Below are 26,577 nucleotides of genomic sequence, written 5' to 3'. Positions count from 1 at the left end.
ACAAGTGACACCAGTGGCTTGTGCCAAGGTCACATAAGCACTAAGTGCCACTCCCGAGTTAGAGGTAGGCAGTCTGTTGCCAACCAATTATGGGAGCCGTGCTGTGCATTGGGAAGGAGCAGCACACAGACTTCCGGTGGGGCTCTGTGGATTTGGGGATAGAGATGTCAAAGTAGATGGCAGATGCAGATTGCCCCTAAAACAGCTCGTGTGGAAGAGGGTGAGAAGAGGAGCTCAGAAGAGGGAGTTGAAAACCTGTCTCTCAGAGGTCCAGCCAGTGTCCTGGGCAGCACCGGAGCTAGGCTGATCCTTCAGTCATGTCCCAAACTGAGGGAAGGAAGCCAGGGTTGATGTCTTCTCCTCCTCCACTGACCCATTGCTAGAGACAAGTTATCTCTAGAGTAAAATATTGACTGGTGCAGCATTCTTTGGTGAAGGGCAAAGCTTGCAAATAAACACAGCTGGGAGCCACCCACAGCCAACATTGGCAGTAGCTGGATGGAGCACGCCTCCTGCTGGTAAAGTAAGGATCTTGGTGGTGCATCATACCTTCACCTGCACATGAAGCCAAGATCACAAAGGATTCAGCAAGTCAATCTAAGCAAAGGTGCTCCTCATACAATAGCTATTGATCTGCTCTCTAATGCCAGAGGGGGATTTAAGGCAGGCAAGGAAAAGCAATGCTTGGTAGGGAAAGGAAACAGAACATGCAGATAATCTGTAGGGTGGTTAGCAAGGTACATTTGAGGAAACTGAAATCTAGTGTGGCTGAAACAGAAAGCAAAGTGAATGTTCTTTTGGGTACTTGGGCAGGATTATGCAGAGTTTTCACCTGAGAGAAAAGACTCAGCTTTATTCAAAGTACAGCAGTAAACTTATGGTGCCCTTAAGTACAGGAACGAAAATCAGATTTGTGCTTTGAAAGATTATTCTGAGGTGAGGATTGGGAGTGAATGAGAGAGGCTGGAAATGAAATAAGTAAGCAGGTAGAAAGCTCCTGCTGTCCTCCAGGCGAAGGAGGGAGGCTTCCAGAACAATGTGAGGTGGGAAGGCAGGGTGCGGACAGGTGACAAGAGCCATGAACGCTTTTGAGAGGTGTTAAAACTCAGATTTAAACCTTTAGTGGTTGGAAATAAGAGTCCAGGGGAAGGAGGTGTTGAGAATTTCTAGGACCCTCAATTTGTGTAACTAGGTGCAGGGATGAAGCTCTTACAGAGTGAGTAACTGGAAAGGAAATCAGAGAATCTAAAAAGCAGCCTGTGGGTAGGTGGATTTATTTCCCCCAGGAGATTCGGGGGCAACTGACATGTGGGTCTGATGTCCACAAAAAGCCTGCATTTCTTGATTTGAATATTGCACAGTTTGTAACCAAAGTCATGTTCACAAATGAGAATCCAAGTGAGGAAGAATGTACAAAGGGAGAAGAAGGGGTCGTGGTGAGAGCCATGAGGAAAGTCTGGAGACGGTTATTAGGGTGGATGTGAGTGAAGGATACAGGGAGAGAAAGGCCAGAGGGTAAGAGGCAACCAAGGCGAGATACAGCAGACCCCAGTGTGAAACACTGCCATGAAGTGAGGTGCCCGCTGGATACTACAACACTGCTGGTGGCCTCAGTAAAGGGGCTTTGGTGGATTTGTTCCTAGGAGATCTCTAAAGAGAAGAGGACTTGTCCCATGGCATAAGTTCATAGACTCTCATCACAGAGTAGGTGGCATCTGAGTGGCAGGGGTACATGGAGAAGGAGGGCTGCGTTAGTGAGTAGGGGGATTGAGCGCCTCTGCGGGGGGAGAGGAGGTCCCAGCAGAGGTGGAGGGATGGGTGGGGGTGAGTTAGCAGGTGGCCCTTTAGGCTGACCAAAGACAAGGCACAGGATAAGCACAAATTAAAGGAAATTTGAACACTGGGCCCCAGCTGCGTGTTCCCCATCTGATTTTCTTGGTGAAAAGATGTGGAGGTCAGGCTGACTGCACGAGTGCTTGTTTAACTCAACTGGGTAAAATTGGATTGGGCTGGAGAAGGAAATTGGCCCCAAGTAAAATGAAAAGAATAAATGAGAACGCTAAAAACCAAGAAACACTGAGAAAAAGCAAATGAATTGAATGCAAGAAGAGAATGATAACTCTGAGTTGTTTTTCCTATACGTTGGTATGAATGTATCAAACTAGGGAGACCTGCTGTCCAGTAGCACACACCGAGACCAAAATCTCAGCTCATTCTCCCCAACTGTTGCAACTATTATTAAAAGTCTAAATCAGCAAGCCTTAGAGTAGCCTGCTTTGAAAGACACGGGATGAATTGTTCTCTAGAGCCTGCTTAAGAATTTGAAGAAAATATAAGGCAATTGAAAAAGCAATAAGCAATTTTTCTCAGCAGTCTGGCCATCTCAGGATGCATCCTGCTCCAGTTCTCAGCTGTCTGCTGCATCCTCGAGTTTCACTACTAAAAAATAACATCGCAGGGCTTCTCTTCAAATAAATATGTTGCTGGCAATGTCTATAGAAGGCAAACAATAAATCAGAAAATATATTTTAGGTGCTTTGTGTAGATCTTTAGGGTTGATCTATTTAATTTGCTCAAGTAAAACTATCTAAAACAGTATCCAAGAAGGTAACATTTGAAAATATGCAGTGATCTGAAATTTACAGAATGCACTAATACTTAATCCAGGGTAGGATTAAAACTTACATTTGATACTTAGTCTAATATTGTATTTGGTGCCTACAATGGTAATATTACACAGTTCCTCTATTTCCAGTGAAATAGTCCAGTCAAAGTTTTAGATTATTTGTTATATTCTTAGGAATTTGGAATAGTTAACAATAATGGTCATTATTTTCAATTTTGAAAATGTCTTTGAAGTACTTGGAAAATGTTTTCACCAAGGATAAGTCTCAAGAAGATTTAAATACAATATCTAAGATGTGTCCTTTTAACTTTATGGTATAAATATAATGGTTACAGAAACAATTGTGAAGAAACTCTTCAAAAGGAGAAACTACTAGGATGGGGAAAGGAGAAGACGTTAGGAAACAGAGTGAGCCTCCGTGTGAAAGGGTTGCTGGCCCAGACCGGACACTATAGCCAGAAAAGCCTCAGCCAGAATTAGGGAGCTCCTGCCTCCCCCGCCCCTAGAGATTTACCTGTAACCCTATACCCCCACCCTTAGAAACCTGCCCCTGGCGCCAAACTTGTGCCAATGAAATACCCCTGCATCTCTAATGGCCTTAGGGCACTGCTCTAAGCTTAGGCTACTTATATTCCCCCACGCCACGTGTCCAGGGAGAGATCCCTGGCCTGGGGTGGAGATGCCACGCCCCGGGAGGTCGGGGGTGTCTCTCCCCACATTCCCGAAATAAAGGTTACTTATATTTTATACTTCTTATCCACAGTTCTATCACGTGGATGTGACCGACCTGGAAAACCTTACTCTGTTGTCACCTGTGTCGTGGAGAACCAGACTGCACTGCACACTTTAAACAGCTAAGGAAAGTGCTCTGAGAGTTTCCATCACAAAGCAGTCTTGATGGGGATCACAGTAAACATGTGCATCAGCTTTGGAACTGTGCTGCTTTGAGGGTTACCCTGCCATGAGAAGAGTAACCCTGAGTCACCTGTAGGAAAATGGATGTACACTGACACCAAAACGTTAAGTGAAATAAATCAGACACGCAAGCTTCAGTGTCACATGGTTCCTTGTGGGTGAGAAACCTAAATTACAATTAGGAACCAGGGAGAGAGATCTTTGTGAACTGGAGGGGAGCTAGAGAAGGAGGGAGAAAAATGGGATGGAAAGAGCTGAAATGAGTTAGGCACAAGTGCCAGCTCCTCACAAGGGATGTAACCAGCATGCACTGCAAACCTGTGTGAGAAAAGATAAAGTAGAAAAAGAAATGATGCCTGAGGAGACGGATGGAACGTGACCTGAACACACCACAGTACACACAGGAATCCAAATGCATTGCTCCATTTAATGTTTCTATGTAACTTAATTCACATTTTTAATGATGCAGTTTCCCACAAATCTGTCAGCCTCCCCTTCTGTTTTAAATCCTGTTGTGTAGAATGTCACTGTCCTTGCTGGGTGACAATCCAGCTCCTCTATGAAGATGCTTCAGGGCCACCTTCACTCACAGACCTTCACAGTGGGTGGGAGAAGGAAGTGCTCATGCTGTTTGTGTTTCTGAGCTCAGGGTGCCAGGGTTGCCAGGGTTACTAACTGAGGGGAATAACAGAGGTTCTTAGGGTAGCTCAGTGAAATGCAGATAACTGTGAGATGGGTGTTATTTGCCAGAGTCTTAAAAGGAAAGCATTTAGGTAAAGTATTTTAGAGAAAGAGAACTGAGAGGAACATGAGCAAAATAATTGCAAAGGCTGGATGTTTAAAGGGAAAAGAAACACTGACTGAAATACTTTGGCTACCAAAAAGTTTTGGTTAAAGCTAAATCTTGTAGCAGCCCTGGGAAAACAGATGGATCAATTTGTGTCCGGAATTCTCCAACTGCCCCACGATGAACCCTGAGTAGAGGGGAAAGCAGGAAGATTAGAAACTGGGATGAAGGAGGTAAACAGGTGAGCAGGTCCTCCCCGTACACTTGGGGAGAGACTTCCACTGTCTCCTGTGGAGAAGCAGGGAGCTCATGCAGCAGGAGGAAACTTTAAAACCAAGGTGATTGTTATCCTGAAGAATCAAGAATAATCACTAGAGCCAGGAAAGAGGGACAGTATGAAAGAGGAGACATTAACACAGCAAAGACCAACCCCACCAAGAGAGTCACAGGAAACTCAACAGAAAAATTAGAAAATTTACCAAAAATGAACCAGCCTTTGAGATGCTTTTAGTCATGTCAAGAAAATGTTTAATTATTCTTTTTTGCTATGATTGTATTTAATTAGTGTATTCTCTCACATGCTTTTGAAAATCTAATAAAAAGAACACGTTTACTTTTTTAAAAAAGCAATTTAACAAAGAATATCTTTTAGAAATTAGAGGAATTCAAAAGAGAAATGTTAAAGGAAAATAATGAGAAAATTGTAGAAATCACTTAGGAGGCCGAGTAGAAATACGAGTGCTGATGATAGGGAAGCTGTCCGTGTGTGAACACAAGAAGAGCTCGCAGAACAGACCTGGTAAGTCTGCAACACAGACTATGGGAACACAGACTCAGACCAAAGTGCGCTGCTGCAGACTTTCAGAGCATTGTGAGATGGGGAGAGAAACAAAAAATGGGTCATGTGCGAAGGTTGAGGAATCCAAGTAGCTCCGCACTTCTTAATAACCACACTGGAAGGGAAAAGCCACCAAGTGCGGTGTCACCTGGCTCCTCACCTGGTGTAAGTGCTCACCCCAATGAGTACTTTTTAAAAGGGAGAAAAAGTGCCAAAAACTGTAGAAAAATGTAAAACCTCACTGATAGAACTGTGGGGGAGAAGGAGGAGGACCTGCGGCTGCTGAAAAGATAAGAAGTATGAAATATAAATAACCTTTATTTTGGGAATATGGGGAGAGACGCCCCCGACCCCCTGGGGCGTGGCATCTCCACCCCAGGGCGGGAGATCTCTCCGTGGAGCACATGGAGTGAGGCACATAAGTAGCCTCAGCTTGGGGTGGAACCTAAGGGGGCATTAGGGCTGCACAGGTAGCCCATTGGTCTTAGTTTGGAGCCAGAGGGAATTCCTAAGGGTGGGGGAGATAGGAGCTCCTTGGCTTTACAGGCTACAGTATCCGGCCTGGGCCAAAACCCTTTCACTCACAATGCCCAATTTCTAGTGAACTAACTAGATATAAAAGAAGCAGGAAGATGTGATTCAGGTCAGGAAGAAAATCAGTTAATAACAACAGGACAGAAATGACTGAGATGTAAAATTTCTTGCTGAGGATCCTAAATACTTATTAAATGATATTTGATAAGATTGAGGATTTAATGAAAAATATAAAACTAATGAAAAACAGAGAATAAGAACCAGGTGGGTATCTTAGTGATGAAAAATTCACGATCTGAAATGAGTAGTTCACGCTGGATTTAATAGCAGATTAGACACTTTTAAGACCCACAGAACTACCTGCAGCCTTAACTTCCAGCAGATTCCTTCCTGATTCTCTGGGAGTCTAGAGACATGGAGAGGTCCATGTACTCGGCTAGAGATCCCACGGAGAGCAGAGTGGCTGTGCACCTTATCACCCAGCCGTCCTGGGCTCTGAATCACCCTCCTAATCTAACCTCTTTAATCCAACCCTGTGAGCCAGGAGACCACAACTAAATGGGACACCCTAAGTCAGAGTGGCCGCAGAACTCCCCAGTTGAATCAAATCATCCCATAACACAGGGAGAGCAAATAAAATAGGGATTCTTTTGAGCCACTATTTTAAAAAACAGGAAAACAGATCAACAAAAATATTCACTTTTTTGGAGATACAGCTCCAGTTTGCAACTGTTTATCATTGAAATACATGGACATCAGAGCAGCCTTATTAGCTAGCTCCTTCTCAGTCTAACTGAGCCTGTCTTACTATGACTTTAACCTCCTTCTCCTCCTCCTCTCAGCCTTCTTCCTGTAGACTTCTCAGATTTCCTTTAACCAAAAGAATGTCCTTTGGTGTCCCTGAAACCATTTTGAATCACTATCTCCAAATACAAGAGATGCATGTGTCCTCAGGCAGAGAGGATTGTGTTCCCATTATGGTGACACTGGAAAATCACAAGAGATGGAAGGCATCTTCTCAGGACCTAAGAGAAGGTACAAAGTATAACATATGAGGGTGCAGAAGGGAGCACCAGGCTGTGTGAATGCAACACGGCATGGAATTTATTGTGCCTGGGCGGAGGCAGACAGAGAGTGAAAGGCCGTCTGCAGAGAACAAAGAGGAAGTGAGTCCCTCTGATAGAGAAGGAAAGAAAGTGGGGGACATTAGGCAGCAAGATGTTAATAAATATCTGTGATCAAAGTCCCCTAGAAGTCTTGTACCTCAGCAGGCAAAGTCCCTGAAGCATCCAGTGTGAATTTTTGGGTGTCTCCATATATCTCCAGATGTGCTGGGACATGCAAAATATCTTGGCCTGTCTTATCTCGTTTAAACATCCGTGCTTGCCAAAGACAGCTTTGGTGTTGAGCTGAGCTCCCGCAGATTGTAGTGCCTCTGAGGGCCAGCAGGCTGGGGGCTGGGGGAGCCAGGTCCCATTCCAACCTTACACAAAGAAGAAAGAAAACTGCTTCTTGGCTGTGGAGTAAAAAGAGCAAACCCCAAGGCCAGGGAATACATAGTAAAGATATGGCCCCCATCAAAAATAATACTATGCTTATGTGAGCTAGCATGTGGAATGTTTAGTCACCGGATATAGAATGGGAAGCTACTGGGAGACATCACTATTTCAGCTGCATTTTGAGTTAAATTGGCTTCTGCTGGCCCAGCCACCATTTTTAGCATCTGTTTCCATGGGAAAATGTGTTTCATATTAAAGCAATCTATTAATGGTCCTTTACGGAGAAAGCTCACATTTGTAACATCACAAAGCCCATTCATTCATCAGCTACATTGCAAAATTTCACTTGTCCAGATCAACAGTTTTTCATAAATCAGGGTTAAATAAGACAGGTAGGGATGACCCATAACTCTCCCACATATCTCTCCCTCCTTAGCACCTTCTTTCCGCGTTGTTCTAATATATTGCTATTGCTTTTCCACTCATGGCTTATCTTCCTGTCTAGGTAAGAAGCACATTGATAGCCAAGGACCGTGATTCACACCCTCCTCTGGATGCTTTTAGCATAGCGTCTGGCACCTCACTGGATATCCCCACACTTAGGGCTTAATTTCTGTTTGGATCCAGAGCATCGCTCATATAAAACAGTGGTATAGTATAAAACCAAAATTCCTCTATGACTTTTTTAAGCACTCAGGTGTATACATCACAAGACTAAGACTGTTCTGTTTTGAGTGATCCAGCGTCCACCATAGACAAGCAAATGCCCAGTGAAGTGGGATTCATGGATTCCTGCCCTGCCCTCCTGTGAACACAGCTATCAGAGCAACTCTGAAACCACATTGTGGAGAACAGAACCAGAGCTGCTTCATGGCCCCAGCCAGCCTGAAAGCCAGATATTATATACAGCAGGGAATAAAGATGTGTTTGCAAACCCCAGCAGCTACCTGTGGGATCAAGGATATCTCTGACAGCAGGAGTAGGTGAATATGACCCTCGTCTTCAAGGACAGGCTCTGAGGTTTCCTGCATTTCGAGAAAGCAAGTAGGTTGGGAGGACTAGGACAGGTGTGCAAAGAGCAGTTGCTGGAACTCAGGTGACAGCCTTGGGCCCTGGCACCTTTGGGGAACCAGGAGCACCCCCAGTGAGAGCTTCCTGTTTCAGAAGTTCTGTGGGGACATGTGAGGGAAATAAAGGCAGCCCCGTGTCTGCTGACCGCTTCTGCCCTCACACCTTCAGTCTTTTGTGCTCACCATTCACACTTAGACCTGTGCATTGCCCTGTGCTTCATTGGATCCCAAGTTGGTGTTTTATTTTATGCACTCCATAGTGGGCACCAATTTTTGTTTCACAGTAATCACAGCTGTCATCTATTGACTGAATATGATTCATATTCTGGGCCAGATAGAGGAGAACGATTCACAGGGAGGTTAGAGTATCACAATGCCAAGAATACAGAGAACAAAGAGAGTCAGACAGCCATACCCTTTGAGAAATTGATCTGATGGGATTCAAACAGATCTATGGATTTATACCTCATCTTGATTATTTAAGAGAATGCTGTACTTTAAAAATTCATATTTAAAAATAAATGTAAGCTGTACACCATGAATTTCAACTTTCATTGAGTCAAAAGCTAAGGGCACGATGAATATATAAAAGCCAGACTGCCTTAGAGTTACAGGTCAGTAATTAAGAATAAGAGGAGTGAAATCTGTGTAAACATTGTTCTGGACATTAAGTGGTGGTCGGAGGATCCAATGTATATTCATGGAGTGTGGGAAAAGCACAGAGCTCTCTACAATGAGTTTATGATTTTTATAAATTCAGTTACGATGATGAAGCATCACCATGATTAGATATGTCTGCAGTAGCTTTGCCTCTAGAAGTTGGGTCTGGAGTTTGTGCTTTCTCATTCAGAAATGATCCAGTATGAAAGACACTAACTCTCAGAGAACATTGAAAAAAATGATGCCCCCTCTCAGAAATTTATTCCTCTCCTCTTTACTCATCCTTTACTACCTCTCTTGTTCTTGCTCCTGTCCATATATGAATTTACTGCGATAGAAATTCCAGATTGATTAAATGTGTCTGCAGGACACTTGGAAAACAAAAGGGACTCAGCACCACTGGAAGAGATGTAAAGATCACCACAAATCACCCTGGAAACCCAAGCCCAATGCTACAAATACTTCTTCTGCAACCAGATGCAGAGAAGTGGATTCCAGCTGGTGGATGAAGAAGAACTCTGGGCATTTCTAGGACTCTGTGGGGCTTGACTGCTTGGAAAGATTAACAAGGCTCTTTAAAATATGCACAATTGAATTAATCCGTGAATAGTTGAAGAAACTATATACAGGCTCTTTCAGGATGAGAAAAATTAAAATCATCAAAGGAAAAATTAACAATATCTTTACCACTTGAAGGATGCCCAGGTTGGGGATGCTAACTACTTCATTTTGAGGTCCTCTCGGATGAAAAGGAGGAAGCACCATGGGAAGAATGAAAGGAAGCAAACTTCAACCCCAGGAAAGAAACTCACTTCTGACAAGCTGAGATGGAAAGAAATTTTTAAAATCTGATCTTTATCTGCCAAAATCAACACAGAACAAAGAAATCAATATGAAATTATATTCTCCACCCAAACCATCATCTAACTTCAGACAATTCCTGAGAAACACACAGCCATGGCTCTATTTTTGTAAACATATTAATTATAAATGCAAAAGACAAATATTCCATTAAAACATAGAAATGTACTCTGCTGGGTCTTTCCCAGGACCTGCTCTCAGTAAGCAACTGCCTCTTGTGGAAGAGAAACTCAGTCAACAGTTATTTGTGTAAACATTTATATAAATGGTAAGATCCCAGAACAGAATAACAGGAAGAAAATGTAATTCACATAACAAATATGTCATCAACCACTCTGATGATAAATTCGGAATAAATACGTTAAGTAACAGGAAAAAAGCTTAAGAAAGTTGGTGACAACACATTTTGATGTCCCTGCTGTGAAGTGCATTCTTTCAAGATCCATTTTTCCATAACCAGGTTAAGTATCACTGACAGGTATATTTCATAAGTATGGTGAAGGCATTGAGACTTGCAGAAGAGCACAGTGAATCTTATCTGTTGTGTCACAGTGGAGCCATGATCTATTCCAAGGGCAGACACTCACTCTACCTTTGAAACCAAGGGACAGACTCATTCACCCAACTAATCAATATGAATCCCCTGGTCCGAAAAAGAAGTATAAATCAGCGGCTGCTCCATGGTCAGTTTTCACATCCACCCCTCCTCTGAGCTAGGGAAAGGGGGAGCGCGGGACGTGTGTCAGCAGGAAAATGACTCCAGCTTTTCTATTGACAGACGTTAGCACTGGGCCACAAATTCTCCGCGGCAGCTGTGTTCCGATCAATGCTGCAAAGGTAAGGAAGGAAAGTTTGTGGGCTTTGCTGCAACTCACCTTGACATGCTGCAGAAGATGTCACAGTTTGTTAGAGAATGCGGAAGAGAAGGAAAATCACACCAACGTGGTCCTGGCCCATCTGGGTAATATGCACTTTCTTTTAAGGGATTCTTTGCCTTGCACTTTGTCTTGTTAAAAGTTGACCAATCGCCGGTTTCTTTGGATGGACACAAATGCACGTCAGACATAGTTCTCAGCTGCTCTGGTGCTCTCCATTATAACTCCCTGGTCCCTCGGAGTCAGCAAACAACCTCCTGACTTTGTTGGGCAGCTCTGGCTCTCATGCTGCCTGCCTCCTGCCCTCTCCTCTCTTCTCCTCTCCTTTCCTTTCCGTGTGCACCAGTTCATACATCATGCATCCTCAGCGCCTGTCTGCTCCGCAGCCCTGCACTGACCTGTGGAATTTAAAGATACAATATTTTTTTTTTTCTAGCTCACTAGTCCATGGGACATGTAAAAGCCGGAACAGATTCTTTTATCATGTGCAGGACCTTGTTATATGCTACCCAGATCACCTTGTGGAGGAAGATGCATTGTGCCTGCCTCCAGGACCATCTCAGTGGGACACTGCCTCACCCCAGGACAGACCTTTCCTAGGGTTGCCTGTGTCCAAGACCTGAGGGATGAAGGAGTTTAAAGTCTTGGCCCCCCTAGGTCCAACTCAGATGGTCTTGACTGACCACTCCAATCCTGGGATTTAGGCAGAAGTGTCCAAGCCATGCTGCAACTCAGCCTCTCCAACTCCTCATTTTCCCCTTCACCCCAAAAAAGGTTCATTCCAAGGTCACTCCATACCAAGCATCCTATTTCCCAAACTCTGACTCACAGTCAATCCTGGGTCACCACTGTGTCATCCCACTGCATCTCTAGTCAGTGGTGTGCTAGCGATCGTCTTGAGAGTGAGAGTGACATCCACTGACTTCTGTGCTCATAATGGCTGATGGCAGACTACAGGTGGTTTACCAGCAGGCTCATAGAATCCCTGTAAAATGTTCTTTCTTCAAAATGAGCCAGCTCATACCCCTCACTACCTGTAGTCCTTGGTAGCTGGATATTAAATTTTTGCCGAATTGAAGAATTGTTAAGTGACAAGTTCTCAATACTATTTCATGTAATCCTCGTGGGAACCTTGTGATGCTATTTTTCCCATTCTACACAGGAAGAAATAGGGCTTGTCGAGTGAAATACTTTGCCCCACAGATTTGCCTGCCCTGCTGGCACTGGACAAATATGTAGATTTGAAGTATGTGTGAATTCATTTGCCAATTCAACAATCAATTCAAATGTTTATTAATGACTTTTCATTTTTACAGTGAGTTGTGATAAGGAATTAGCCCACCTGATAATGAGGGAAAAATGTTCTGGAATCACAGTGCTAAGAGACCATATAGTGGCAGTGAGTGGGTGGGGGAGAGGGTAGGAAAGCAAGCTGCTCTTATGAAACTATGATGTGTAGATGAGGAATTGGAGGAAGCTGAGGCTAGGGCGGAAGAGGACACCAGGCTCAGATCCATGTTTTCTACCTGAGGTATTTAACCACTGGATTGTGTTGGATTAACTATTTCAACTTATCTGCATAAGGCTAGCTTGCCTGTTCTGTTGCTGTTGTTTCAAGGAGACAGGGCATGTTCCAATGAACGCCCTAGCAATGCTAGAGATTTCAATATCAGGGGAAAGTAGAGTGTAAAATGACAGGCACACACTTGATACAATGGCTGTATTTCTTCGGGTTGTAACTCCTGATTTGTTATTAAATCAACAAATGTTAATCAACATTTTTAAAATAGAAAAAATATTGGAATGTACCAAGTAACTTAAAATAGAACATTTCATGATGTTTTCCTGTCATTTATCTGTGTTTATGCACATGTGTATAAATTTACACACAGTAAAGTGTGGTGAAGGATACAAGCTCAATGGTTATGGATGGCTATTTTTTTTATTTCCTTATCTGCTTTTTAATTACGCTGACTGTAGATATTCAAGATCCTTATCAAATTTGACTTGAAATGTTCTTTTCAGCATTTGCTATGGATTAAGAACTGGTAGTTAATTACCGCCAGCTGGATTACATCAGCATTGCACTGAGCTGAGCTCAGATATCCCACCTGGGGAAAGTTGCCAGCATAAAGAGAGAGCTGGAGAAGGAAAAGGAGGGCATTGATGCGTTATTGAGTTGAGGCATTAAGGAGGCATTGTGGGTTCTCCTACGAGTTGCCGTTTGAGCCGGTGCTTCTCCTGGAGAAGATTTGGTCCTCCCATCAAGTATTGCTTCCTGGCTCTGGAGGGAAAGATGTGTGCCACTTGGTCTCCAGGATGAACTTGTGACACTGCTTCCTGGCGTGTACCCAACTGTGCTTGTCATCGGAGAAGCTCAGAGCCTCTGTGTCACTGAAGATGGCTGTGGTGCTTTCAGGACAGCTGTGGTCTTTGTTGTGAGTGTGACTTTTCAGCTCCAGCATAGAACCCTCAACCTACCAGCACAGCTTCTTCACCCCGCTGGCATAGACTTTCCGGCTTGCACCGCTGACCTTTGGGCCTTCCCAGCATGGATCCGGAAAAGAGACTGGTGTGAGTCCTTATCGTGGGCTCTGGACCTCCAGTTGGACTCGTGGGAGGCATTGTCATGAGCTCTGGGTTTTCATCTGGACTCATGTGGGAAATTGCTCTGGTATTTAGGCCCTTTATTCTATGTTTTTGGTGTTGTGGATAGATTTCCTGCATTTTCTTGTATTAGCTTCTGGTGACCATTATGAGAATAATGTTATAAACTCCATGTCCTGATTCTAATTGTTCTCTGCAAAAGTCCTGACTACAACAGCATTAAAAAAAATTTATTCAGACCCTGGAATTGAGTTGTTACTCAGTCAGTGCTAATGAGCTATAGTGCACAAAGAACTTGCCTTTCATGGTTCAAAATTCATAGCCAGTAAAGGGAGTTATCGTAAATAACTAAAACTCATCAAATGACTGAAAACAGTCTTATTCTATTATGCTCTTAATTACCATCATATTCTTTTTCTTCTATAAAATTCTGGTCTACCTAACATTTTATTAACAAATTCATGAAATGCTTATCAACCCTGAAAATTAAATAAATACACCGATATAAATTAATCAATATAAAACACCTCTTGATTATACACAGACACAGAATCAGGCAATATGCTGTGTAGCGATTTAGGGAAATGGCAGTGGAGAACGCAGCTACAGCTACGAGACAAGGTTGCTTGGGAAACTTCTCCACAGGTATATTAGGAAATGAAAAGAGAATTGATTTGTGGGAGAGTTTAACTTGGGCACTCAGAAACGGTTTGGTTAGAAGAAAAGAGAAAGAACCTTGGGACAAATTGGGCCCTGGGGGATTTTTATTGAACACTGCAAATGCCATAAGGGAGCAAGAAGGCAATTGGGTCCATGAATCATCAGACTAAGGCGTTGTTCACAGACACAAATTCAGCTCGCAGCACAGCCCCTGCGCTAATCACTCTCCTCCCCATCATCCCTCCCTCCTTCCTCCTCTTAAAAAGTAAGGCGAGAGTCTTCCATTTCTGCCTGTAAGACCACAAAGAAAAGGAAAACAGATGAAAACAGAAGTAGCTGTTTAGGCGGCCTGTAGAATATGGAAAATAAATGAGTCTCCAATAAGTAGTTTAGGAATTTGACATTTCACAACAAGGGAATGTTTGACTTTTTGGAAAATATTACTTTTCATTCCAAAATTGAAATTTAAATCAAACTTCATCTGAGAAAGATACAGAGAATAAGATCTTAGGATGATGAGCACCAAGAAGTTTGTAACTTGAACAAAAATTCTAAGATAACCATATGCAATATATCAACTAGTGATGATTTCTTAATGTTATTTTTTGAAATTGTGTATCACTTCTATCCTTTATGTTTTGCCTTTTTATAATAAAAATAAATAAATAATTTTCTACTAAAAATTGAAAATATAGGGGTGAAAATATAAATATGGGGTATTCAAAATATATGATGTTAATTTTGAAAATTTATTACAGTAAAGGAAACAATGTCATTAATCTCCCTCAAAAGCTCCTTTTCTGTTTACACACACTGATCTCATCTTTCTCACCACTCTCTAAGGTGATCCTGGGAGTCCGCCCTCATGAGTGTCCTCATAACATGGAATGAAAAGTGCTGTGCAGGCTGCCGCCCAGGTCCACGCAGTGGAAAGGCGGGCTTACACCAGCAGTATGTGTGTCCTCATCCACCTTCTTCCACAACCAGGTCTTGGCAGTGTGTGAAATCCAGCTCTTGCTCAAAACCCAAAAATTACCATTAAAGATAAATGTTTTGAGTCAATTCAAAATATCGAGACAGCCGTGACACTGCAACTAAAGTCATTCATGAGCAGGACTTCCACAGCGACTTCAGAAAATGGCAAGAATTATAAGTATGTTTGAAATGAGGGGGAAATATTTTGAGGAAAATTAATAGCAATATGTCTTTTACTGTAATAAATTTTAAAAATTTAAATGTAGTTTTCATTGCATCTCATAGTTTTTAAAGCTTTGGAAACAAAACTTTGAATATTAGAAATTCAAAACTTTGAGAAAATATCCAAGTGTGGAATATATTTAAAATGTATATAGCAAGGGAGAAATCTGTAACAGACCAATAGTCACTCCAATAATAAAATGGAGTTAAAGAAATCTTAAGTGCAAAAATGTGTTTTAAAGAGACAAATACACCAGAAAAACTTAGATGCGATGCCCAATCTGAACTGTCAGCTTGATTGCAGTGAGGAACAGCTAGCACATGTGTAAAGCACACCTTTGGATGCATCTGGGTGGCTTGAGAAACCATGATCTTTGGAACTCTATCTGGTTCCTGGACCTTTCTCTCAGGCACTCTTTTTTTCAGTCTCTTTCTACTAACATAAAGTAAGGCACTTTGTGTTACCAGTCCCTTCACCATGGTGCTTCTGCCTTGAAACACACTGACCGTGGACTGAGCCCTCTGAAACCACAAGCCAAGCAATCATCACCTTTAAGTTTCACATGTCAAGAATTTTGTTCCAGCAAGGAAAAGCTAACAAATACAGGTCTTTTCTTATTCTTTAACTGCCATTGAGTACATCTTTGTTAAACTAAATGAAATTTTTCCAATGTGCAAAACCTTTTTGATAAGATGAGTTTCTAGTTGTTGATTCTTTGAAGTGTGTCCTCTGCAGTTTGGCTGTGTTCATGAATTCTCTGCCTACACCTATGTCTTCAATATTTCTGCCTACTTTCTCTTCTACTAGACTTAGTGTTTCTGTTTTAATATTTAGATCTTTGGTCCATTTTTACTCTAGTGCATGTTAATAGACATGGGTCTAGTTTTAGTTTTCAGAATGTGGAAAACCACTCTTTCAGTACCACTTATTAAAAAGGCTGTATTCCTTCCAGTGAACAGTTTTGGCCCCTTTGTCAAAAAGAGGTTGGCTGAGTGCCTTTGTCGTTGTGTCTGCATCTTCTAATCTATTCCACTGATCCTCAGGTCTGTTTGATTTACAATATCATGCTGATTGTATTACAGTGGCTTTGTAGTATAATTTCAAGTGAGGGATTGTGATGCCTCCTGCCTTGCCTTTGTTGCCTAGGATTACCTTAGTTACTCTAGGTCTCTTCTGTTTCCAAATTAAATTTAGGAATGCTTTCTCTAGAGTTCAGAGGTATGTTGGTAGTATTTTAATCAGGATTGTACTAATTCTCTATAACAGTTCTGGGAGTATGGCCATTTTCACAAGATTGGCTCTTAATATCCGTAAGTAAGGAATACTGTTCCATTGTCTCTTCGATCTCCTTTTACAGAGTACTGTAATTTTCAGTGTATAGACCTTTTACTTCCCTTTTTCGATTGATTCCTAAACATCCCATATTTTTGGGTGCTATTATAAAGGTGATTGTTTGCCTAATTTCTCTCTCAGTGAGTTTGTTGTTTGTATCCATGAATGCTATTGATTTTTGATTATAGACTTTGTATCCTGGCATTCCACTGATTTGGTTATTAAATCTAGAAATCTTCTGGTGGAGTCTTTTGGGGTATTCTATTTAGAGTATCATGTTTTCTGTGAATAATGGTAGTTTAACATCTTCCTTTCCTATCCTTACTCCTTTTATTTCTCTCTCTTGTCTCATTGCTCTGGCTAATGTATCCAGAACTATATTGAAGAGAAGTGATGATTGTGGACATCTTCACCTTGTTCCTGATTTTAGAATGAAAGATTTTAGGTTCTGTCCATTTATTAAGATGTTTGTTGTTATTTTGTCATAGATGACTTATCAGACTGAGGAAAAGATGACCTATTGCAATTTTCTCTAGGGTTATTTTTTGTCAGCTTGAGATTAAGTCCATCCATTATAATTTTCTGTAGGTATTTTTTATCATGAATAAATGTTGGACTTTATGTAAAGCTTTATCTTCATTTATTAAGATGATCATGCGATCTCAGCTCCATTAATATGGACTGTTACTTTGCCTGATTTGCATATGTTAAACTATCCCTAAATTCCTAGATGAATCCCACTTGGTCATGATGTAAAATCTTCTTGATTTGTCACATTCTGTTTGCTAGTATTTTATTGAGGATTTTTGCATCTATGTTCATTAGGGATATTGGGTTGTAGTTCCCTCTTTTGGTGCATTACTTCTCTGGCTTTGGTATTAGGGTAATACTTGCCTCCAGAAATAAGTTAGAGAGAATTTCTTTCCTTTCAGTTTCATCGAAGAGCTTGAGAAATATTGGCATTAAGTCTCCTCTAAATTTCTTGTAGAATTCTGCTGTGAATCCATCAGGACCTGGAGTTTTTTTTGTTGTTGGTAAAGATTTTTATTACATTTTCAATCTCATTAACTAATATTGAGTTATTCAGAATTTTGTATCTTCTTGATTCAAGTTGGATAATTCATATGTTTCTAGGAATCTTTCCATTTCTTCTATGTTTTCCAGCCTATGTGAGTATTTTTGAAGTCTGTATTGATCTTCTGAATTTCCACAGGATCTGTGGTAATTTCACCCTTTTCATTCCATTGCATGAAATCAAGGTGGTTTTTTGTTTGGGGATTTTATTTTGATAAGTTTGGCAGGAATTTATCAATTTTATTTCTTGTTTCAAAGAACCAACTCATCAATTCATAAATTCTTTGTGTTATTTTTGTTAGTCTCAGTTGCATTAATTTCTGCTCTGTTCTTTATAATTTCCTCCTTTGTATACACTTTTGACTTGACTTGCTCTTCCTTTTCTAGAATCTTGAGATGCAGCATCAGGTTGTTTATTTGTGCTCATTCTGTTTTTCTAATGTGAGAATTCACTGCTATAAATTTCCCTCTTCAGATTATTTTCATTGCATCCAGTGAGTTCTGGTACGTTGTATTTGAATTTTCATTTGATTATAGACATTGCTTAATTTCTGCTTTAATTTCATCTGTGACCCATTGGTTGTTTAAGAGACTGTTAGTTAATTTCCATGTGTTTATGAAGTTTCACAGTCTCTTTAGCCATTAGTTTCTAATTTCACTGCACTGTGGTCAGACAATACCCATGGGAGAATTTCAATTTATATTTAATTTAGTATATTCTATGGGATAGTACGTGGTTTATTTTAGACAACGTCCCATGTGCAGCTGAGAAGAATGTATATTCTGATGTCGTTCGGTGGAAATTTCTGTAAATGTCTATGAGTCCATTTGTTCACAGGTTTGGTTCAGTTCTATATTTGTTTGCTAATTTTTGTCTAGATGATCTACCTCTTAATGACAATGGGTATTAAGGTTCTCCACTAAAATTGTGTTGTTGCTTGTTTGATTTTTCATATCTATTTATATTTGTCTTATACAGTTGGGTGCTCCCATATTTGGTGTATACATATTTATGAATGTTATCTTTTCCTCTTGAATTTTTCCCTTAATGAAGATGTAGGATGTTCTTTATCTCTTTTGATCATTCTTGGTTTGAAGTTCTCATTGTCTGTAAACAAGTTAGCTATCCCTGTTTTTTTCTGAGATCCTCTTGCATGGAGTTCTGTTTTCCATTCTTTGTCTTTGAGACTATGAGTTTCTTTTTGAGTTAAATGTCTTTCTTGCATACAGCATTTTGTTAGACTTTATTTTTTGATCCATTTTTTAAATCTGTTTCTTTTGATTCATCAATTCAGGCCATTTATGTTGCTAGTTATTACTGACATGTATTGGCTTATCTTTTTGTTGTGTTATTTTTTCGGCTGTTTGGTTCCCTGTTTCCTCTTCTGTTTAAGTACTTTTGATGCTTTCTGATGATTTCCTTCTATCACTGTTCTTAGAATTGTGGCCATTTTTATCTCTATCTTAAATAATTTTCAGTACTTTTTGTAGGTTTGGTTTGGTGGTCATAAATTTTTTTCAGTGGTTCTTTATCACAGGAGTATCTTATTTTTCCATTAATTTGGAAAGATAGTTTTGCAATATACATCCTCTTTGCTTGGAAATTGTTTTCTTTCAGAGCTTGAAATACTTTATCCCAAGCTCTGCTTGTCTTGAGGGTTTATGTTGAGAAATTGGTCATGATTTTAATGGGCTTTCCTTTTAGTGATCTGTTTCTTTTCTCTGACAGTTTTTAACATACTGCTTTTGTGCTGAACTTCTGAGATCTTGATTGTTATATATCTAGGTGTAGATTTATTTTGGTCATGGTTGTTTGGATTTCTGTACCTCATTTATCTGTTTGTCAGATTATGTTCCTGCACTTGAGAAATTTTGTGCTATTTCTACTGCAAATGGTCTAAGTCATTTCTGTTGACTTCTGCCTTTTCATTGACACCTGCAAGTATTATATTGCTTTTCTTTACATCATCTTACAGCTGTTGAATTGCTATTTCCTGGTCACTTGTTATTTAATTTTAGGAGATCTTTCCTTTCATGATCACTGACTGTCTAGGTCTGAAAGTCTATCTTCAATTTCACTCAAGTGTTTTTGTCAGCTTTCTGTGGAGTTTTCAATTTCTTTGATATATTTTTTGAATCTGTTTCATGCATTCTATTTCTTTCTTGCATTGTTCATTTAATGTTTCCATTATTTTCCTATGCTCCATTGTTTTACTCTATGCCTTTTTTCTCTAGATATGCTAGAAATTCCTTTATTATGGTTGTCATTTTTTATTTACCTGAGAGATTGTTTCTGATCTGATTTCCTCTATAGCCCTATAGTTAGTTTTCTTAACTTCATTTTCTATCATTTCAGAAATTGCAGGAATGGATCTTCCAATTTATTCCATGTCTGTGTCTCCTGGACTTATTCTAAGTAAGCTGAAGATCTCAGGTTTCATTTTTTTTCCTTTGTCTTATCAATTTTTATTTTGTTTTATTTTGTTTTCTTGTCAATTTTTGTAGTAGGTAGCTAAATCATTATTACCAAGTCTTCTCTACGGAAAATCTGTTGTTCAGGGATGTCTTCTATGTGTAGGAAGATCTAGGTTTGTGTCTGTCCCAAGATCCTACCTTCCCAATTAATTAACAGTGGGATGTTGGTGTCTCTTTGGCTCAGATCCCATCCTTTGGTGTTGGGCTATGATGAGGTTACTACCCAAGAGCCTTTCACTATTGTTACAGAAGGAAGAACAACTGATTACAACAGATACAACATCCTCACTAAAGTAGTGCAATTAGCAATAACAATAGCATCAAGCACAATTTAGAAACTGACAAACTGTGCTAACTATGTTGCACTTCAGACCATAGAAACAAAGTCTATAGCTACATAACACAACTCATCATAAATTAGGAGTTTGTATACCAAGTGTTTCCTCTTAATAGAGAACACTATGGTGGAGAAATTTGTGAAGGGTTTTGTACAAAACAAACATAACTAGAAAGGCAGAAGAAGCAAAGCTGGAGGATAGTGGATGATCATGCAAGGTTTGGAAAACTAAAAAAAGGGGGGCAAGGATGAAAGGGAATATTTGTGAGGTTATCTGAATTAGGGGGAGGGGATTATTTTTCTGTGTCTCAAGTTCTCCCAAGTCATTTAGAAAACAGAAAAAAAGAAAAAAAGAAAAAAAATGAGAAAAAAATAAAATAAGAAAAAAATTAAGTTAAATTTTTAGAAAAATTGTAAAGGGGGTGTGAACCCACCCACCTACTCCTGTTCCATGTGTCTTTGACCCTAAGCACAATGCTAGCTCACCTAACTCATCACTTGTTGATTCTTATTTCAAACTTTTCAATTTCACCAGACTCACCCCTCCCTGCTGTGTGGCCTCATCAGGGTCCTACGTATGTGACTGGCATTTCCCTGTTTCTGGTTCCACTGATGTACAGGAAGGGGCTGATCACCTGGATTCCTACAGCTGGCCTGTTCCTGAGTCCCAGATTCTTCCAGGACAGGTTGCTAGCCCTGCACTGCAGGAGGAAGGGCCAGAAAAGGTAATTTTTCATAGGAGTTTTTCATAGCAAAAATGACAGAACATAATCTACTGATTAAAGGACTGATCTCAATGTAGCATTTTACAATACAAATTGAAATACTTGGGTGATAGGTCAGTTTACTTGGGAAGAATTAAATGATCCTTGCTTTTAAATGTATTCTCTTGAGTCACACAGGGAGAATATTACATGAATTCTCTCTGTGTTACCTAGGGACAACTTTAATTACAAGAAATAATTACAGGTGCATATAAGGCAGTTCCTGACCTCAGATGATAAATTATGCTGAGAGACAAGGATGCCCTGTGGGAAACACTAGTGCTTTCACCTCTGTGACATTGCAGAAAATGTCAAGTCTAGAATAATAAACTCAAGGAAAAGCATATTTGACAAATACCATTTTATAGGGACTAGTTATATCCATTTATAATTTATAATTTGCAAATGGAGTTTTAATATGTAAATATATATAACAGATTTCATACCGACACTTCATTCATTTGCTAATAGTAAGTAATAATACTAATAGTAAGTAGTAGAATCTAAGATGAGAAAGTGGATAAGTTGCAAAGCATTTTCCCTAAATTTACATAACTCGGAGGCATATTCCGCATTGGAGAACTTTCGGAAAATCCGTATTCCATAATTCCTTGTGACTGATAAATGCTCATTATTTGTAACTGCTTATTCCATTAGATGTTAAGATACCTTGGGATCATCTGGGGAGCTTTACAAATATAAAAGTTCCTTCATCCATGCAGAATGCATTCCAAGACTCTTAATGGATCTGTGAAACCAAAGATACAGTAGTACTAAACTCTATATTTATTGTTTATTCCTATTCATTCATGCATACCAGTGATAATGTTTAATTTAAAAATTAGGCACATAAGAGTAGTGTTAATAATACAGGATAATTGTAACAATACATACTGTGATGTTATATGAATGTATGTGTTCGTTCTCCAAATTCTTAGGGTACTATATTCACTTTTGCTCTTTTGATGATATGATATAACACATGAAATACTTTGCAGCTTCTCCTTGGCATAGTAGAATTGCCAGCAGCATTGGTCTTGTGCTTTTGAGCCATTATGAAATAAAACACAAGCACTATACTACCTTGACAATTGATCTGATGACCACAAAGTGACAAACAGATACATAACACATAGAGCATGGCTACATTGGACTGAGGGATAATTTACACCCTGAACAGGTAAATGGACAACAGAATGAGATCTTATACTATGTATAATACTCTGTGATTTAAGACTATGAATTATTTATTTCTGTAATTTTCCATTTAATATTTTTGGACCATGGTTGACCACAGGTAACTGAAACTATATAAACAGAAACCACAGGTAAGGAGTGCTATGGTAGTTATGCCATATTTTGCCTTCACAGTTTATCATGTAATATTTCAAGGGATCAGCCAAAGAGTCTGTGTTTTTAAATGCTGCCTAGGTCATTCTAATGAATAGCCAGAGTTTGAGAACCACAGTCTTCCTCCAGTTTCACTGACTCAATTAGCACAGGTGGCTGTGGCTTTGCCTCCCTTATTCATTCCACTGCAGTTCCTTCTACAAGACTCTGAGGATGACTCAAAGAGACTCAGCTAAGAACCATGGTCTGATTGTTTCCTTTTCTCTTTCTGGCTCCGTCATCCTGAGTAATGCTTTTTGGCACCATGGAGGGCCTCTCTAGTAAATTCCCTTCCCCATGACCACATCATCTTCTGCCCAGGGGTCTTTGAGGTCCCCACTACTGTGTAAAGTTTCTCTCAGATGGTCAGGATGGTTCCCTGGCCCTGGTATAAAACAGCATACAGAGATCTTTCAAAATGCTCTTTGTGTCCTTGAGGCTGGCTGCTATTCTGATTTCACAACACCTGCCATCATCTGCCAGGCTTGTTTGAATAAGAATCTTGCATTCTGCTCTAAATTTGTTCTCAGTTTTGATTAATCTCCAGTAAACTCTTCTCATCTCATTTCTCTATATACTTCCCCCTATTGTATGGGCCTACCCATTCTCTTATTTTCCAATCTTGAGAGGAAATCTACGTCTCTGAAACACAGAAGTAACATCCTACACAGATCATATACTTTCACGCAATACTGGATGTTTAAAACTGCTCACATGCAAGATTTGTCAGTTCTTGCAAATAAAACCCAACTGAATTCTTCTCAATAAGGGAATAATTAATAAATTTACAATCTTACATGTTATGAAACATTAACACTAAAAGGGTGTGCAACTGTTTGTACCAATGTGGAAAATCTGTGATGTTCTTAATGAGACCGAGTGATAGAATATAACTTTATATAGTAATATCACTATAACAGTCAGTTTTCCATTGCAGGGACAAAATACCCAATACCACCAACTTAAAAGAGTAGAAGTTTGCTTTGCTTCACGGTTTCAGCATGGATGGCTGGTCCCGTTGCTGTGGACCTGAGGTGGGCAGAGCATCATGGTGGGAAGGTGTGTTGGAAGAAAGCTACCTGCTTCATGGCATGAAAGCCAGGACACAGCACACAGGGGCAGAGGGCCAGAGAGGAAGATGCCAGGAAACAGACACAGTTCCCTACGTTATGCCCCCATGACCCACCCAGACAAACCCTGACGCGTCCCTTACCAATTTCCTAGGTGCCTCTCAAGCCAGTCAAGTTGACAAGATTTACCCTCACAATCTCCATCTTGAAATGAAAGTAAAAAATTGGTAATCTATAAGCGAAAACACACAGTTGTATACGTAAATATTTCTGCATCTGCACTCACAAACATGTAAGTATATATAAACATACATAAAATTGGGTAAAAAGTAGCTAAGAGCCCTCCAAAGTGTTGATAATGATTATTGGGAAGATGTACAATTGAAAGCAGGGTAAGATAAACATTCGTTACCTTCATCACCTCCACTACGCTTGCATTTTCACATATATTTATGAATAATTTTAGAAATTTTTTAATTAGGTGAAAAAATCATTACATACAGTATCAAAATCACTGCTAAATATGGAAAGATTTTCAAGGTATGGTTGGAGGTTTCATTTCCAAATTTTCTTGTTGGACAAACCTTCCTGTAATGAATCCAATGGTGCATTCCCAGGACAGGTTCCATGTACCCCAAAGCCTGTACCATTTAGATACCTCTCGTTAAGAAAAAATTGATAATCATTAATACAAAATTACATTAGGATGAGAAATCACAATATATTAACTACTCAGAGTTGAAGCCTAGTTTCAAAGATCAGTGCTCAAAGCTGTTGTAATCTGGAGGTGTCCCCAGTTTCACTTTCCCCCAAGGATGGCTCCACCCCACCCACATCCACCTAACGGAGAGTTTACTCAGAAGCCAAAAACCCTTCCATATGGTCTACTTTACTTGTTCTTTCCTCAGTTAGAAACTGTACTAATAATATGACTCAACTCAAATACTGATTTTTTTGTAAAGCACAGCACTCTGTTTCATTGGAATTCGTTGCTTCCGCCTCAGTCTCACAAGACATTTTCCATGGAATTCTATCATTACACATAACATAAAACAGCACAGTAAAGCTTGGAGTTCTAATTGTACCCATGTGGACTATCTGGGGCTCAGGTGTATCTTACTGATCTCTGATCTGTGTGCATATAACAAGGGCTCAGTAAATCTTTGTGGACTTAACATTAGGCTGAATAATTGCAGAATTATGTCACTGGAAGTCAGTCTTGTTAGAAAGCCTGTGGAATGCCAAATGTGGCCTTTACTAAAGGTTGTATAAGAGAATCACTAAGTGGCTGTTGTATCCAAGCATTAAAAGATATTCATTTTTAAAAAGAAATTAAAATCATAATAATTACACACATAAAAATGAGCAATTACAATTTTACTCATTAGTTAAAGAGAGAATCAATAAGAGGTTAAAATTAGCTCAAAGAATTCCAAGAAGACACACACACATAGGCAATCAGGAATGCCAGAATTACTTTACAAATAGATACAAAACTAGTAAATAGCCAAAAAGCAACAATCAATTGTATGGTACCAGACCAAATTTATTCACAGTTTTATGGACAGTGATCATGAGCGTTACTATCAGCTTTATACAGAGTTGCAAAATAGCTCAAGCCAGGGAAAGAGCAGTTAACCTGAAAGGGCAGACAAGAAAAGATCCATTTATCATTTTTGCTCATTTCAAAGTCTTTCACATTTTACTACCAGCCTCTCTCCCGTGGCCATCATAACTTCGGAGATTATTCTTGGTCACACAAGCCGCAGCTCTAGCCGCTCACTCCCTTTTCATTGCCCTTTGCCTCCCTCTCCATGAAAATGTCAGCTTCCCAAGGAAAGAAACCAAATTTGTCTTTGCTTTACATATTAATTCTTCTATCAACAAATTAGTATTTTTGTCTCTATGATAATGTTTGGATCAACCAAAACCTTGGGACGTGTGTTTTCCCTCCAGTATAGTTTTTGTGAACCACAGAAGCTAATGATGCTTTTCCAAGTACATCTTTGCCTTGAAAATAAGCTCTTTGGCATCGGGGAGCAATGACAGTTTGCTGTATTGTTCATGTCACTGGGCTCAAGCAGTAAAGAGCATGTAACAGCTTGGTGTGCTTGTGTAAGTTTAGACACATCAGATGACTAAATCCATCTTTACCATTTGGTGTAAAAGACTTCATTAACACCCCTGATTATAAAATGTATTAGTTGTTTCCCACTCCTGGGTATAAAAAGACTCCTATGTATGAAGATCCAGGTAAGAAATCTTCCCTCTATTTCTACAAAAAATGTCAACATAAAAATGGACCCAATTCTGTGAAAAAAAAATATGGAATTTCAATAGAAACCGTTGGAAAATTTTAGTGCCCAACCAAAGGAATATAGAGTTGGAAAACTGATTCATTAATTACATGTATTGGCATGCGGCTATTTTTAAAGTCTCACTTTGAAAACTGTGCTTCTAAGAGGAAAAAAGTATATGATCCATTAAAATGAAATTTAACATAAAAGATTTATGCCTACTTAAAAATATATAATCATTGAAATAAGGCTTGAATGGTAATGATGCATATTGAAAAGGCTTAGATTACAGGATATTTTCTATTTTTGATGTATCTTTTGTGTTGTTTCATCAATGACATTTTTTAAAAGGAAGGAAGAACGAAGTGGTGTTCTATAAAGTTTCTCCATAGCCTGTGACCTGGGTACTTATAAGAGAACAGAGTAAAAGGTTCGGTTATGTTTTGTTTTTCTAACAGACATCTGATGTCCTCCTCCTGGTGTGATTTCCATTATAGCTATTTTCAAATTGCTTGTATTGAGATTAGTTACTTAGTAAGAGTCTTCTTGTTCTCTTAGTCACTAACACAATTTTTATGTGGCCTGAAATGTAGAATTCGTCCCTGTCCTTTAAAGGTTGAGCCACTGTGACTTTGAAAATCCCTGAAGGTGATGGCCTAGATTTTGGTGATAGCATCATTCATCAAGGGGTGTTGGGTTCCGATTCTGC

At 39.7% G+C, this 26,577-nt stretch overlaps 1 long non-coding RNA gene across 4 annotated transcripts in view; it reads right to left on the bottom strand.

Annotated features, from left to right (window-relative positions):
- The window catches only part of LOC134475792 (uncharacterized), a 214,297-nt gene that overhangs the window by 90,341 nt on the left and 97,379 nt on the right, over positions 1-26,577 (bottom strand). The window contains exon 2 of one of the 4 annotated variants that reach the window (XR_010047049.1): positions 10,666-11,063. The exons of the other annotated variants lie outside the window; for them this stretch is intronic. This is a non-coding gene — a long non-coding RNA (uncharacterized LOC134475792). The remainder of the gene's footprint in view (positions 1-10,665; positions 11,064-26,577) is intronic. 4 annotated transcript variants of the gene reach the window in all.

Source organism: Cavia porcellus, unplaced genomic scaffold (assembly GCF_034190915.1).
Source record: "Cavia porcellus strain 051 isolate PalLab524CR breed Dunkin Hartley unplaced genomic scaffold, mCavPor4.1 scaffold_4, whole genome shotgun sequence".
Taxonomy (NCBI): domain Eukaryota; kingdom Metazoa; phylum Chordata; class Mammalia; order Rodentia; family Caviidae; genus Cavia; species Cavia porcellus.
This window is presented reverse-complemented; position numbering and strand designations above follow the sequence as displayed.